Below are 14424 nucleotides of genomic sequence, written 5' to 3' on the forward strand. Positions count from 1 at the left end.
TTGAGAAGTTTTGTCAACACCACAAGACTGTCCGTCTTTTTGCTGGTTGGGCTAAGTTGATTACTCATGTTGGCCAAGATTTTAGAGACGGAGTACAAGATTTTAGGGATTGTCTGGCAAAGTATGTTATTGAAGTCAAATTTGTATAAAAGTTTTTGAAGAATGACAAGACTAGAGTAATGGCAGAGTGTTCAAAAAAACATACAGAATCTAGTTGTCAATGGTTTATTCATGCAACCATTGAGAGATCTTGCAGTTTCTTTTATATTAGGGAATTTGAGAAGAATCACAGTTGTGTTGGTGTTTTTGCTAGTTCGAAGAATCGTCAGATGAGTTCAAAGTTGGTTGTTAAAGAGATTAGGGAGGAAGTTCGAACTTAGACAAACTATGCACCAATACAAGCAGTGAAATTTTTTGAGAAGTACTATAGGAGTAAAATCAGTTATCACCATGCTTGGTTTCGGGTTAAGAAGGCAAGTGATGAGCTGTATGGAGATTATGCGTTGTTTTTTGACCTACTGAGGTGGTATGCTGAGGTAGCGAAGGAGAAAAACCCAGGAAGTGTTATTGATGTTGAGTATTGTTACAAAACTAAATGTTTTAGAAGGATTTTTGTAGCTTTTGATGCGTGTATCAAAGGCTTCAATTACTGCCATCCTTTGTTGGCACTTGATAGGACATTTTTGGAAGGAGAGGTACATAGGAACCCTTTTTCGGAGCAACAGGAAAAGATAGCGATCAAGGTTAGTTATTTTTATTCATCTTCTTGTCTGTTCAATATTGGTTTTCTGTTTATGTTATTTGAAAGATTGGGAGACAAGTTTAATATAGATAACTTGAAGCTCCAAAATTCTTTCCGAAGCTAGGCAATTGTAGCATCTTTTTGCTCATTCTCCTCGGTCGACCTTTTGATTTTTTCTTGGAGGATTTCATTTTCTTTTTGAAGCTTTGTATTTGCATCATCATGGTCCGAGTCTTCACCATCTGTATCCTCATCTTTATCCTGCTCATCTTCTGACTTCACATGATCATCTTCAAGCACCTCAACAAATCCGAGCAACTCTTTCTCCAATTCCGTTGCCTCCAACTCTAAGTCGTTTACGATTAACAGATCAAGAACATCCAACAGGTTATCTACCAAATCAACTCTAACGGCCCGTTTGGATGGATGATTTGTTTTGGGTGGATATAGAATGAGGGGGATTTGAAGGTGGATATGTAATAAGGGGTGATATGTTAAGAAAGATAGATTTGTAATGAGGTGTTTGGATGATTTTTTGAGAAGGGGGATTTGGAAGGTGGATATGATGGGATAAGATGTGAAATGACTAAATTACCCCACTTTGATTTTTTTAATGCTCAAAATTGGTTTATTTTAAATTAGAATAAATTGATATTTGTCATTAATTTTAGGATAAAATAATTTCATTTTAGAATGATTTTTATTACAAATAAATACTATTTTCCGAAAAAAGTAAAAAACGTAATTTAAAAGTGAAAAAATGGCAAAGCTGTGTATATAAACGTATATCAGTATATATTTGTAGATGCACAGTTCCCCATTTCCAAATACATTTCTCCATTACCCAAGAACAGTTCATCGCCGCGTCACACTTCTCCATTTCCAAAGAACCCCACCCGAAGATCCAAGGCGTCTTCTCCGTCCGGCGACCTCTGCAACCCATTCGTCTTCTTCGTCTGTCGCCGCCAATCATCCATCTGCTGAGTTTTCCGGCCGTATGTCTCTCTCTCTCTCTCTCTCTCTCTCTCTCTCTCTCTCTCTCTCTCTCTCTTCGTCGATTGTCTTCACCGACGACGATGGTTGCTCCGACCCACCATCACCAATGACGGGGCAGTCTTCTCTTTCTCTCTTTAATTTTTCTAGCAAGAAAATGTAACACAACGCCCCTGATTTGCAGGGGTAGAATGGTACCAAAAATGCCCAAATTTCCCTGATTTGCTAACGACTGGGCCTGGGGTGTTGTTACAAATCCGGGTGAAATTCAGGGGAAGGGGGCTATGTAGTCCGAACAGTAAACAAGTCCGGGAGAGGAAAATTGGAGCCAAACACCGGATATGTGTGGGGCCGGGATTACATCTCCGGCTTCTTGGCATATCCGGGTGCCATATCCGGTATCCAAATAGGCTGTAAGGTCGCTAAGCCTCAACTTGAAGAACCTCGGGAAGTTTGTTGGATCTCCTTGGCTTACCAATTTCACGTGCTCACACAACCAATACTGTATTCTATGAAAAATACAAATTAGTTTAAATACAAAATAGGCAGAATACCAATGATATCCACATCTTTTATTCCGTAGTATACATGTAGGCAGATTATGAAAGATAACCACATCTTTCAGTTTATATATATATATATATATATATAAGGGCGGTTCTAGGGACAACTAATTAGACACCTAAAAAAATACCTCATAGTTTTCGATCAAATTTTAATGATGCGAGCCATTCAATGTGATCAGAACGTGATTTTAAGGGTACCCATAAAAAATCAGCAAAAAAGAAAAACTGGAAAGGGCTTGATCTGAGCAGTTTTTAGCACGCGCGCGTGTGTGTATATATATATATGCAGTATATCACAAACAAAAAGTTGATATCATAACAGGGTAGAATTTTACCAAGAGCCCTGTTATGCAGCCCCTGGTTGATGCCGGTGTTTCAATATTTTCCTTCAGATGCCTTATGAGCTCATCCGTAAAGAATGTTGCCCAATCATAGGAGCTAATCTTATCCAAGTCTTCAATGACCTCGATTAAATTTCAGCCCACCCTTGACGTTGTGCTTGGGAGAAACACCGTCGAGATAAGATACCGTGTTAGCACATGTGCTACGTCGTCTGCACTTTCTTCATCCTGTTCCTTCGCAGTTATTTGGAAGTATTCTTTTAGATTTGAATTTGTCATTATCCTATCTCCCTGAAGACAGACTTCATTAGCAAACCTTGTTTTTGGTATCCTCGGTTTTGTTGTTGGTTTAATTCGGTTGGGCTCATATGATATGCCAAATACAAGTGCAAACTCTTGTGTTGTTATTTTGACTAATTTGGTTCCTAGGTTGAACCTCCCTCCATATCCCTCATATCATCTTACCAGCAAACGAGCATGCAGGTCACTTTTCCTCAGGTATGCCTTAGTCAAGCTCTCATCAACCATAGCAAATATAAGATTAGCAAATGACATTTTTCTTATCTTCTCTTTCTAGAGCATTGTGAACTTTATGTCTTTCAAGAGTTTCACAAAACTTTGAAAACTCGACCTGTGTGAAATTTGAACAAAATAATATAAACATGTTGGTATAGAACAGACATGAACAAATGATGACATCTTCCAAGTTGTATTCTATAGATGTTCCTTAATAAAACAGACAAATGTCATTCTTTTATGTGAATATTGCCCAACAAAACAAACAAATGTCGCTATTTTTAGATTACCTGTACTGAATTTGTTTATTTTAGGTTTATCCTCTTTCTTTAAGTCTTTGCCTCCCTTGACGACTTTCTTGACCTGTTTTCTCAATACTCTTTTCCCTTTCTTGATCTTTTCCTTCACCTCTTACTTCCGTTTCTTCATTGCTTTCCTTTTTGCCACTTGCTTCTGTTGCTTCTGTTTCTAAATATGTTTTCGTAGAATAGGACCACACATCTTTGGACTAGACCTACATGAGTTTCAAACTTTTATTCAGTATATGAATGGATACATATATGCAAATTATCACAAAAGTAACTATATGTTGTAGTATTTTAGTCATAAACCATACCTAGATTTGTGATAGGCAGCCTTTTTCGTTGACTTGCGAAGTTCTTCTTCATCATCATCATCATCATCATCATCATCATCATCAGTATCTTCTTCTTCTTATTCTTCATCATCATCAGTATCTTCTTGTTGTTGTCCTTCTTCTTCACTTTGTCCTTTTCTTTCTTGTCGTTCTTCTTCTTTTTAACAGAGCTAAAGTCCCTTCATCTTTGGACTAGACCTACATGAGTTTCAAACTTTTGGCTAAATGATTTTGTGACTAAAAGTTGTTGTCATAGAAGGCATAATCATTTGCGACCAACAATTTAGTCACTAGAAGAGGGTAGACTTGATTTAAAAATGACCACTTTTGGCGACCAGTAATGACATAAGGTTACCAAAATGTATTCGATTAGGCAACCAAGCCCTGGTCGCTTTTTAGCTTATTCTATCGCGACCAACACCGCTTGTCACAAATGAGTTAACCTTTGGTGACCAGCATCTTTCTTGGTCGAGCAATTCCTAAGACAACGAGCCTATTGCAACCACCACTGTTGGTCGCAAATCTGGTTGCAAAAAAGATATGGCGACCAAATTGAAGCTGTTAGTGACTACATTACTGGTCACAAATTACCTAATTTGTTGTAGTGTGGTTAAGCATATGCTAACCAATTTAGCATTACCAATTAATCATAAGCATTGAAAGATATAGACATCAATATTGTTATGAGTGACATAAAACAATTTGAAAATATGATCAAACTCTATCCTCCCTAGAATCAAAATGATTCGTTGGTTTTTATTTTGCTAGTTCAAATTCCACCTCAAAATATTGACAAGATTACGGCTTTGTTTGTTTAGGCGTAAAATATTTTCTTGGAAAATGTTTTACTTATATTTTGGTATTTGGTTGGGCAAAAGAGAAAAAAATATTCTACTTTGAAACAGACAGAGTCTAAATTAGCTAGTACATCATTGTCAATGTCTATTATTTTCCTGGTTTGCATAATTTATGTAGAGAATATTGTGTTTGGGTCCAATTTTCTTCATGAGCTTTTATGGCTAGAAATTGACTATGTAGTAGGGTTTCTGTGACTTTTTCAATAATCTATAAGAATGAAGTTGAGAATTTAATTGATTTTATTACACATATATCCTTAAAGTTTCAAACAAACATGATTCATCCCACATCTTTGTAAATATTACATTCTAAACTCTGCAAATTTAATTAAGTAAATATGATTTGATCTACATATTTGTGATTATTAAATCATGCCTACCCCACATAGGTGACAGGTGAGCATAGTTGTATTTATAGAATACATGTATGAATTAAAATTCACGTCTATGGCTACGGAATACATAAAAGTTTAATATTTACTAATCTAGACATTTTATGAAAGGTACATCTATTTCTTTTGTATATCGATCTTGCACTGAAATCTATTTAAGGAAAAGTAGAAGATTTTTGAGTATTGATCTTATAAGTACACTAGTGTTTGCTCGTGGCTACGACACTACGCAACCCGATTGGAATTGGCCTATGGCACTTGCTAGTTAGTGTAGGAAGGTATTCCCGAACAGATACATCTAGTTGCCGAACACGTGGTGTATAAGAACACGTGGGAAAATGAGCATGACTGATTGCCGGTCAGTGCTTTGAATAGCGATAAAGGCCAATGACATGAGAAGTCATGGGTATAAACTGACTGTCCGGCGGATCGAAACATTCCGATTACCTTGGACCAAGTTACATGTGAAGTAGCTGGTCCAAGTAGACTGTTCGGTTATGATACAGCCGAACAGATGAAGTAAGAACCAAACACGTGATACGAGGGATCACGGGTTGAAAGCAATACAATGCAATTGATATCCGAATAAATGGTACGTGGGACCATAGTTTGAATATAGACAGAACAGTCATCTTGCTAGACAATGGACCAAAAACATGAGAAGTGATTGGTCCAAGTAGTCTGTTCGGCGATGAGACAACCGAACAAAGAAAGGAATCCAATCAGATATTGGAGTAAAGGGAACATTCTGTAAGGGTCCAGAAACAATGGTATTCCATTAAGGGATGAGATCTCAAGAATATAGGATCTGAGAAAGATACCCAACGAGTATGGGATGTTCGGCTCTTTATGGAAAAGAATCCAAGAAGGGCTCTTTTCTAATAAACTGATAAAGGAAACGAGAATCCTTGATGTACTGGGTTTCCTATACGAGTTGGGAATTCTATGGCAACAGGAATGCTTGGGTAACAAGTATACGAAAATCTATAAATATGAGGTAAACCTAAAGGCAAAAGGTACGCAATACGTTGCATTATTCGATATTTCCTACTGATAATTAGGGTTTCTCTGCTAGTACGTGATACTAACTTTGGCATCGGAGGGCCTTTGCCACGAGAGGCAAAGGTGCACTCACCCCTGTCTATTTTGCAGATTAGGGTTCCGACAACGAATTAGGGTTTCGGTGAAAAGGCACGAATAAGCCGTTGCAATCCAAGGTGATCCGAAGCATCAATTATTTTCATCCCCCTACAATTGGCGTCGTCTGTGGGAAACGAACAAACTTTTCTGAAAAGTAATCATGATGGAACAAGATCCAGTCACACCATTTAGTCCGAAGGACCAGTTGGGTGGGGGAGGAGATAAATCCCCACCAGGTGCTCCGAGAAAGCCCACTGGTAGACATAATGGGGATAACCCCAGAGGAAAAGGAGATAAAACTGCTATTGGCTCCACGAGAAGGAGTAGGTCTCATCGAAGGGATGAGTCAGTCACCCGTTCAAGAAGTATACACGATGATAACAATCTCCTAGATAAAAAGAGAAGGGAAATCGAGGAGTATGCTCGTTTAATTAAGAAACGAGAGTATGAGATACAGGAGTTGCAGCGGATACGAGATCACCCAGAAGATTCTGGACTCTCTCATAGGCATTCCCAAAGGGATGGACGGACTATGGTAGTCCATAAGCAGACCAATTCACGAAGAAGAAGGAGCAGAAGTCCTGTCATAGGGCGTTATGAGGCTTCTCCACGAAAAAGGGGAAGAAGAAGTAAAAGCCGAACACCCGAGAGAAAGGCTTCTTCACGAAAAGGGAGGAGCAGAGACAAAAGTTCCACCCCCGAAGAGGAGGGAACAAGGAAACATCATCGAGACAGGTACGAGAGACCTGATGCTGATTGGGCCAAAGCAACGGCTCACAAGTCAAAGGAGTTCGAGGATGGGACAGTGACTGCACGAGAAGCAGCACGCAAGGCATTAAGTAATATTGCAGCCTTCCCTTTTACAAAGAGGTTACAAGAGGCTAAGTTGCCGAGCAGAGTGAAGCACGGTGCATTCGTACTTTACGAGACAAATACGGATCCCGTGGCTCACATACAGCATTATCAACAAGCTATGTTCATGCATGAAAGGGATGATGCCATCTTATGTAAGATGTTCCCCTCCAGTCTTGGCAAAGTGGCTTTAGCCTGGTTTCATAAGCTAGGCCCGCGATCCATACGAGGATGGAGGCAGTTGGCTGAAGAATTCACTGCTCGGTTCCTGACGAGCAGAAAAGCCCCAAAGACCTTTGAAAGTCTTTCCACCATGAAACAGGAGGAGAACGAGCAGATCAGGGATTATGCAAAGAAGTACTGGGAGACTTTCAACGAGATTGAAAGTTGCAGTGAGGAGTATGCAATTGCCACTTTCAAGACTGGTTTGCCTGTTCAGGGAGAGCTGTGTCGCTCGTTGAATAAACATCCGGTAGCCACACTGGCCAAATTGATGGAACGGATAGAGCAACACGCCAGAATGGAGGATGACATACTCTGAGAGGATGGCAGGACGGTTGCCGAACAGCCGGAGGTATCTGCCAAAAAAGTGGATAAGCCAGAGCCCAAGACTTATAGAGAGAGAAGGGAGTATGGGCAGGCTAAGAAAGAGCCGTACAAGGATAAGCAAGCTCCTGACCCCAAATCTTTCTTTTCCATCACTACGGTTTGGAAGGAGCCAATTTATAGGATTCTTTATCGAATAAAGAATCAGCCATATTTTAAATGACCACCAAGTCTAGGCGGAGACAAGGATGCAAAGCGTGCTACGAATCAGCACTGCAGTTACCATAAAGATTGGGGCCATATGACCGAGGACTATGAGATGTACAAGAGGCACCTTGATGATTTGGTCTCTCGGGGCTATCTCAAGGAATTTATCCAGGAGGATCCTAAGGAGAAAGGGAAAGCTATGGAACTGGGTTACGAGCAAAACCCTAAAGGAGTAATCCATATGATACATGGGTTGGCCACACCTTATACGAGAAATGAGGTTAGGCTGTTGCAAAGGCAAGTTAAGCACGATCAGCATGTGATGCGACTGGGAAACAAAAGAGGACGAGAGAATGATGTGTGCGAGGAGAGCATATCATTCACTGATGATGACCTAGGAGAGGTCCAAATACCCCACAACGATGCATTGGTCGTAACCCTACGAGTTGGGGAATATGACATTGAGAGGATTTTAGTGGACTCTGGAAGTTGTACAGAGGTGATGTACTACGATGCGTTCAAGAAGCTGGGGTTAGCCCAGACAGACCTAGAGCAGTCTACAACACCTCTGATTGGGTTTGGTGCAGGAGCAGTTTGGCCTCTTGGAAAAGTAACACTACCTGTTCGGACTGGGTCAGTGGTGCTGAGGACTGATTTCTTAGTTGTCGATTTTCCTTCTTCCTATAACGCGATTATAGGAAGGACATGGTTGCACAAGATGAGAGCAGTCTCCTCGACTTATCACCAGATGGTGAAGTTCCCAGGATCAAATGGGGTTGAAGTGCTCAGAGGCAATTAGAAAGTTGCTCAACAATGTTTGATCTCCATTATTAAAAGAGCCCCAAAGGTCCACCATGTTCATACATTAGAAGTACCAGATTAACCAACTATCGAAGATGTTGGAAGAAGTCCGGCTGAAAAGGTGGTTGAAGGCTTGGAGAAGATTCAGAACAACGAGACTGATCCTGAGAAATATTTTTTAATTGGGGAATCATTACCAGCAAAGGAAAAGGCTGAATCAATAAGATTTCTAAAGGAATGTGTTGATGTATTTGCATGGATACCAAAGGAGATGCCCGGAGTGGATGCAGATGTGATCTGTCACCATTTAAACATTGATCCTCAACATAAGCCGATCATTCAGAAAAAGAGGAGGGCAGCCGTGCAGCATGTGGATGCAGTAATAGAAGAGGTCGATCATTTACTGGAGGCTAAAGCGATACGCGAGGTCTACTACCCAGAATGGTTATCCAACACCGTTGTGGTGAAGAAAAAGAATGGGAAGTGGCGTGTCTGCGTAGACTTCACAGACCTAAACAAAGCGTGCCCAAAGGATAGTTTTCCTCTTCCAAGAATTAACCAATTGGTTGATGCAACCGCTGGTTACGAGCGAATGAGTTTTCTCGATGTGTATCGAGGATATCATCAAATTGCTATGTTTGGGCCTGATCAAGAGAAAACTTCGTTTATCACACCACGAGGGTTGTATTGCTATAGTGTTATGCCTTTTGGGCTAAAGAATGCTAGGGCAACATACCAAAGACTTGCAACTATCATGTTCAAGAAGCTCCTTGGAAAGACTATGGAAGTCTACATAGATGATATGGTGGTAAAGAGTCAAGAGAAACGGGGGCATATAGCTGATTTGAAAGAAGTTTTCAAAGTCTTGAGAAAGTACAAACTAAAACTCAACGCTTCGAAATGTGCGTTTGGAGTTGGTTCAGGAAAGTTCCAGGGTCATTTGGTAACCATCAGAGGGATAGAGGCTAATCCCGATCAGATTGCTGCCCTACAGAGGCTACAAAGTCCCAAAACCACAAAAGAAGTCCAAAGGCTGACTGGAATGGCTGCAGCACTTAACAGATTCATCAGCAGGTCAAGTGATAAGTGCAGACCCTTTTTTCAATTGCTGAAAAAGAGGGAGGGATTTGAATGGGGAGCAGAGTGTGAACAAGCCTTCCAGAACCTGAAGAAGTATCTGGCCGAGGCCCCACTTTTGTCAACATCGCAACAAGGTGAGTCTTTAATTCTGTACTTAGCTGTTTCCGAGCATGCAGTAAGTGCAGTTCTGTTGAGGGACTTAGGGATGGAACAAATCCCTATTTATTATGTTAGTAAGACACTGCTAGATGCAGAAATGAGATATCTGCCGTTAGAAAAGCTTGTCCTGGCACTTAGGACAGCCACAAGAAAACTGCCACACTACTTCCAAAGTCACAAAGTTGTGATTTACACAAAGTTTCCATTAAAATCACTGCTACGAAAAGCAGACTTCTCGGGAAGGATCTCGACATGGTCTGTCGAATTGAGCCAGTATGATATCGATTATCAGCCACGAACGGCAATCAAAGGCCAAGTATTGGCTGATTTTGTGGCAGAGTTTTCTCCCACGATGGCTCCCCTGCCTCCTACGAGAAAGGAGCAGGCAACAGAGACATCACCCATGAAGAATCAACCCTTAGCCGAACAGGATCCTATGGAATGGAAGCTATTCGTCGATGGATCAACATGTAATACTGGTTCTGGAATTGGTGTTGTCATTTTTCCTCCTGAAGGAGTGCTGATTGAACTATCTGTTCGGCTTGGATTCAGTGCATCGAATAATGTAGCAGAGTATGAGGCACTCTTGGCTGGATTGCGGAGTGCAAAAACCCTAAAAGCAAAACAGGTTAGGGTGTATTGTGATTCACAGCTTGTGGTGAACCAACTGTCCGGCGAATATGAAACTCGAAATGAAAAGATGATGGCCTACGTATAGGCAGCCAAGGACTTGCTTGATACCTTCGAGAGGGTGTATATTGAACAGATAAGCTCTGGACAGAATGCTCATGTAGATTCATTAGCTTGGTTGGCTGCAGCTGTAGAATATCTGAATGAGCCGAGCATTGGGAGGAACGTAGACTTGGTCTTGGATGTGAACCAAGGACCAAGATGGATGGACCCAATCATGGAGTTCTTACGAGACGAGATACTCCCTTTTGACAAAAAGGAGGCTCACAAGAATCAAATCTGCTCAGTTCTGGCTGTCCCCAGAGGATAAGTTATACAGAAAATCCTTTACAGGCCCATATTTGCTATGTGTGCATCCTAAGATGGTGCAGAAATTTCTTCATGAAATCCACGAGGGAACATGTGGGAGCCATGGTGGAGGCAGATCCATTGCCCACCGAGCAATTACCCAAGGCTACTGGTGGCCACACATGCAGGAAGATGCAAAGGTGTATGTGAAGATTTGTGAGAAGTGTCAAAAATTCTCACCAATGATTCGAACACCCGCCGAGGATCTGGTGCCTTTGACAAGTCCCTGGCCGTTTGCTCAATGGGGGATGGACATCGTGGGTCCACTACATAAAGCGACTGGCAATCGAAAATTCCTGCTTGTGGCAACTGACTATTGTACTAAGTGGATTGAGGCAGAACCACTGGCCAAAATCACTGAACCTATGATAGAAAGGTTCATGTGGAAAAGCATCATCACTCGCTTTGGGGTCCCTTACTCATTGATCACAGATAATGGATCCCAATTTCAGAAGAAATTCAAGGCTTTTTGTGCTCAGTATGGAATACGAAATTATTATTCCACCCCAGCCTACCCTCAGAGTAATGGGCAAGCAAAGGCGTCTAATAAAACTATCCTTGATGGGATCAAGAAGAGGTTGGACAAAGCCAAAGGGAAATGGCCAGACGAGTTACCCTTAGTTTTATGGGCTCACCGAACAATGCCCAGGAGGTCTACGGGAGAGACCCCCTATTCATTGGCCTGTGGAACAGAGGCTGTTATCCCTCTTGAAGTTGGTCTGCCGACCAACAGGACCGTTTTGGTTGAAAGTGGAGGTAATAACAGGGCCCTTGAAATCGAGCTTGATCTAGCCGAAAGGAGGAGAGAAAGGGCCCTGGTGCATCTGGCTTCCTACCAGGAGCAGCTAATGAAGAGCTATAACAAGCATGTTCACCCTCGAGAGTTTGGTGATGGGGACCTCGTACTACGAAAAGTGCTCGGCAACACCAAGGTGGCCAATGAAGGCAAGTTGGGGGCCAATTGGGAAGGCCCTTATCGAGTAACCGAGATTGTAGGTATTGGGGCCTACAAATTGGCAGATTTTGGATGGTAATCCACTTCCGAGGCCTTGGAATGTCCATAATCTACGGAAATTCTTTGTTTAAAGAAGCATTGCGTTCTGTTTTAGATTTGCACTACATACTTGTGTGGGAATTACGAATATAATTCCTTTGTTCTAGTTTTGATTATTCTAGTTGCAAGGGGTACGAATAACGCCCTCTTGAGTTTTACAGATTAAGAATAAAATCACTTTTTAGTATAACTGTTGTGTTCTTGGTATTTGTTTGACAAAATACGAACTACGAGATTAGTTTCCCTCATTCGTATTGGGGAGCAGGGTATATATTTAAGTACGTAAAACACTTGTATGCCTTGTTTAAGTACGTGAAACTTAAACGCAAGTATGATTCTTTAAGTACGTGAAACTTAACGAATACAAGTATGAAAACATTTGTATGGAATTTAAAGTACGAGACACTTGTAAAAGTTTATTGGCTTGGCTTAAAGCATAACGAGTATATGTTAAGCCACACTTATTCAAGTACGTGAAACTTAAATTTGGTTGAGTACGTAAAACTTAACACCTGTATGATTGTTTGTAAACAGTCTGTTGCAACAATTTTAAGTACGTGACACTTAACATATTTTCAGTACAAGACACTTAACAAGTATGAATACACTTGTATGTATTTACGTGAAAAATACAAGTATGAAATAACTTGTCAATAGTATGAGAAACTGAGAAGCAAATGATTTTAAGTACGAGAAACTTAGATTCAGTACAAGTAATCATGTTTGTAGGATTTGCTAAAGTACGAAATACTTATGCAAACAAGCAACATATATGATTAAAATGATCAAAGTACGAAATACTTAAATTAAATTGATTTGCATCCGAACAGATGCAACAAACGAGGTGAGCCGAGCAAAAGTATAGTTATGCCACGAAGGGCCGAATACCTGTGTTATCAAAATAGAGAAAGTACTGATGCCACGCAGGGCTCAAGTATCATGATCACGTAAGACCAGCCAACTTGTTTCCAGGGGGTTTTCAAGCAAACTTACCAAACCATTAATCCAGGTTCTGGACATCCACAAGTGTTCTGTCTAGTTCCTCCATTGAAGCATCACCATCTGTTGCATTCTCCTCCAAATTAATGGGCTCCAGGGTTGAATCCCGAGCAGGAGATTGAACAGGGTGCACATCGGTGGGTGTCTCTTCATCAGCATTAGCAAATTCTTCAATCTGCTGTTCAATATCGTCCTCTGGATGCCCGGCTGGATCTTGAACATTTTGAAGACGAGAGCTTGGCAAGTCATTCTCAACCCAGAGAGGAGAGTCATCAGCAATTCCAGCCTTTGTCAAACATGCCTCCCAGCATGCGATCCAGATTTGATCTTGAATATCAGGCATCTGTTCGACGTAGCTAGCAGTTGTAGCATCGAATCCCTTCTGATACCCTTCTTCATAAGCAGCTTTCTTGGTGCTGTCAATTTCAGACAAAGCCTGGTTGAGGCTCTCTTCGGCAATTTCGAGTTTGCCTTTGGCTTGATTGAAATCAGACTTGGCTTTGTCTCTTTCTCTCTCCAGCCTTGTCATTGATTGAAGTTGCCTTGTGTTATCTCTCAACAGCCTGTTGCGCTCTTGTTCAACCTCTTGATATTTTTGATTCAGTGCAACCATCTTTTGAATAAACTATGGGTTACCAGAGAGAGTTAGTAATCAAGTATATTACTAGGTTTGCAACTTATTTGAGGAAAGGTTTTAGTTATTACCTTAATACCACTGACGAGACCAGTGGACACTAGCCGGTGATCAGGTGCAGATCCAGATTCCTTCTGCATGTCAACAGGGAGCAGCAACCCTTGAGCTAGGGCAAGTGCTGTTTCTGATGAACTAGCACTGTCCCCAACGTGAACAGGACGGTCTCCCTTACTGAATGGAGGAGTCCATGTCTGGGGAAGTACTTGAGCAGTTGGTGACACAGGGAGATGGGTTTCTGTATCAGCTGGTGAAATAGAACCAGCTGGGTCCTCAGACCTAGGCCGTTTGTCCCGATGAGCGTTAACAGCATCAAGGGAACCATCCTCTTCCCGAGGAGAAGATGACAATCTTGCTGATCCCCCCTATTGCGACATGATCGTGGGGGCGGGGCGCCAGTTGATGCTACCCAGCTGGTAGCACCACGTCCCCGTGTGGAGACAGTGAGTAAAGAGCTAAGGTTAATGGGTTGGCGCGTCATCGTACCTGGGATTGGAGGCGATCGAGAGTATCCGGAGGAAGATGACTGGCTAGTATTGCAGAGGGGAATGGATTGTTCTTCTGGGATCACTTGCCTTCGACCAGCAGGTCTTCTTAGCACCACGCGTGTCTGAGGTACGCCTTCAGGAATTGCAACTTCGCCTGGCTATCCGGCAAAAGTAACACCAGCTTGAAGTCTTGAGTTCCGTGGTTGGGGAGCAATGGAGGTTGAAGCAGTGTTGGTGCTAGGGTGAGCAAGCCTTCTGTCTATAACCCCTCTATAAGAAGGGTCGTACCCCAGCAGCACTTCCGCGTTACGACCCCGACCAGCTG

Source organism: Rhododendron vialii, chromosome 10a (genome assembly GCF_030253575.1).
Source record: "Rhododendron vialii isolate Sample 1 chromosome 10a, ASM3025357v1".
NCBI classification, from domain to species: domain Eukaryota; kingdom Viridiplantae; phylum Streptophyta; class Magnoliopsida; order Ericales; family Ericaceae; genus Rhododendron; species Rhododendron vialii.